Source organism: Cibotium barometz, chromosome 21 (genome assembly GCF_041138505.1).
Source record: "Cibotium barometz isolate CiBa-2024 chromosome 21, ASM4113850v1, whole genome shotgun sequence".
Lineage (NCBI taxonomy): Eukaryota > Viridiplantae > Streptophyta > Polypodiopsida > Cyatheales > Cibotiaceae > Cibotium > Cibotium barometz.
The window spans coordinates 50,274,749-50,277,512 of record NC_141066.1 but is presented as its reverse complement, the minus strand read 5'-3'; the positions used below and the strand labels follow the sequence as shown (position 1 = coordinate 50,277,512).

The 2,764-nt window shown below is 44.4% G+C and overlaps 1 long non-coding RNA gene across 1 annotated transcript; it reads left to right on the top strand.

Annotated features, from left to right (window-relative positions):
- The first annotated feature begins 1,953 nt into the window (after nt 1-1,953).
- LOC147627321 (uncharacterized) lies at nt 1,954-2,545 on the top strand. Its single transcript, XR_015268540.1, has 2 exons — nt 1,954-2,220; nt 2,318-2,545. It is a non-coding gene; the product is annotated as an uncharacterized LOC147627321 (long non-coding RNA).
- Nucleotides 2,546-2,764: the final 219 nt, after the last annotated feature.

Here is a 2,764-nt window from a genome sequence, read left to right as displayed (position 1 = left end):
AGAATAAACCTTTGAATAAAATTTGAAAAAAATACTTTATTTAAAAAAAGCAGTTATATAATTATAAAATAAAAGATATCTTTAAAGATATATTTATATATCTAGTAATGATAAATATTTAGACTTGTTAATAAATATTATAAATAATATTAATTTTTAAGTGGATAATAGTTTATCTTTAATTATCTTTATGTTTATCTTAGTTATCCAATCAATCTTAGATAGGAAATCCAATGAGATTTGAAGTGGATAACCTATTTTTCCTATATAATCACACATCTCTAGTACTATCCCACACTTATCTCTAGTACTATCCCATCATTGAGCCTTTATAATATTTTCTCTCTTAGCTTCCTTGAGAATGGGTTCTCAAAGTCGTAGCTTGTCGGAAACGTGATAGGACTAGACTCCCCCCCATCCACCAAGTTCAAGAGGAGGAGAGGAGAAGGGTAGCTCGTGAGAGAAAGAGAGAGTGGAGAGCACGTCAACGAGCAACACCTTCCGTCTTGCTCCTCCTCTTCCACTTCCTCTCCCTACGCCCTCTTCCCCTCCACTACCCCTTAGTTTAGATAATCCACATGAACCCGCCCTTCTTGAGTCCTCTCTTCTACAAGAACCCACCCCCCCTCCTTTGGGCGCCCTTCGTGTGGATAGGAAAGAACTATCAAAGTCAGGGGCACATCGTCGTGCCCATGCAATCTTCCATTCCTATTTCAAAGACCTCACGCCTGGCATGTGTGCTTGATGCTTTGATTGATCTGCTGTGCAGGGCGCTTTCCGACATTGGAGGTCGAAGAGAGAGGAGAGCTGGCATGGCGGTGCTACAAAGTGTTCGTCATTCCTATATAGTTAACAAGAAGAGGAACTCTGCGGACGCTTTGGGCGCTCGACGGGCTATTGTGGCAGCCATAAGTAGCTCCCAAATGAAGGGTAAGGTTAGTGCCACATCTCGCATCCTTTCCATAGCACCACACGCACTTAGAGTTGGGTCTATTAGGCGACAAAGTTTAGATGCCAATGAGGTTGGTGCTATGTGGGCGAGTAGTGGTCGTGTAGCTAGGCATGATCGCCTACTAGATGAAACCACTAGAACCTTGATAGAAAGTTTTTGGGAGGAGAATTGTCGTGCATCGCCAGTTTTCAAGAAAGCTTTGCGTAAGAGAGTGACAAGAGGAGTGTTCATTAAGCACGGTGCTTGCTTTCTTGAAATGACCCAAACTGAGTTGTATTCTCAGTTTGTGGCTTCGTATCCAGAGCTTAAAATTGGGCAAAGGTCATTTGAGGGATGTAAGCCTTGGTTTGTGAGGTACTCACGTCAGCGTGACACATGTTGTTGTCGCTACCATGTTGAGTTCAAACTTTTTTATGATGTGTTCCGTTCTCTTAGTGGGCATAGAGAGTTGCCTCGTAGTCCACGTGATTTCATCCACTCTCTTTTGTGTGCACGCACGGAGGATGCCCAGTTCCATAGGATGCCTTGTGTGGAGAGCAATTGCACATCATGTGGTTCACTTGCACATCTACAGATGGTAGATCTTGATGCAAGTGACCAAGAGATAGTGGCATGGCAACGTTATGAGTATGTGACACACCAGCTCCAGAGTGGTGGACAGTCCAGGAAGTTGCAGCTCGTGGACAAACATACACCACGTTGTCACTTCACAGCCACATTTAGGGAGCAGATCTACCCCTACATACGGCACAGTCATTGTGCCAAGTGGCAGGATCGTCAGTTCCGAGCATGCCTAGCAGAGTTTCCTATTGGTGTGGTCGTCTCTGTGATTGATTTTGCAGAGAACTACACTTTCACACCTTTTCAGGAGATACAATCTGAGTATTACTTCTCAGAGCAGGTAATGGTTATATTTTGTAATATTTGTCTTATGTTTGAGCTACATTACTTATTTGATTTTTTGTGTCCTAAACGTATGCATTGTTTACCTCACTAGGTTGCTATTATGGTCCACATTAGCTATCGACATGCAGAGGCTCATGTAGATGGGATAGCGAGTACCCCCGAGACCCGTGTCATTATTCGAGAGTATCATTTCTATATCAGTGATGATCGTTCACATGATGCACATTTTGTGCAACATTGTTTTCGTCTCCATGATGATTTTTTAGGAGATTGTGGGATCAGACATGTCCAGCGAGATGGGTTTGGTCGGATGGTTGTGGCGCACAGTTCAAGTCATCACGTCAATTCTATTGGCTCTACAGGTAGTACTTATGGCTTTCTTACATTTACAATTAAACTAAATTCACTAGAACATCTTAAAGAAAACAATAACTAAGACTATCTTTTATGGATTTATAGGTGGCATGTGCAGTCTAGTATCCCAGTGATTTGGTCATTCTTTGAGACTGGTCACGGGAAGGGAGAGCATGATGGTGCGGGCGCGTGTGTGAAACGTGCCTTGAGGCATCATCAGCTGCGACAGGATGCTCAGCGGTTCAGAGATGCGGGCCACGTAGTCGAGTGGTGCTCCCAACATTTGTGTGGGAGTGCAGCATCATCGTACCCCAAACGTGATGCCCGGATTGTCAGGAGATTTTTTTGGCATGTGGATAGTGGCATGATTGACCGTAGAGCCTCCCATGATTGTGACACAGTACCTGGCACCTTGGGCTTACATTCCATCAGGAGCACGTGCATGGCGGCCCCCACGATTTACAGGGGAGGTCTGCCTCAAAGGCAGGATCGTGAGCTGGTGCCGGTGTACTCAGGAGCTTACGAGTCCCAAAAGCTGCTATGGCCCTCTCT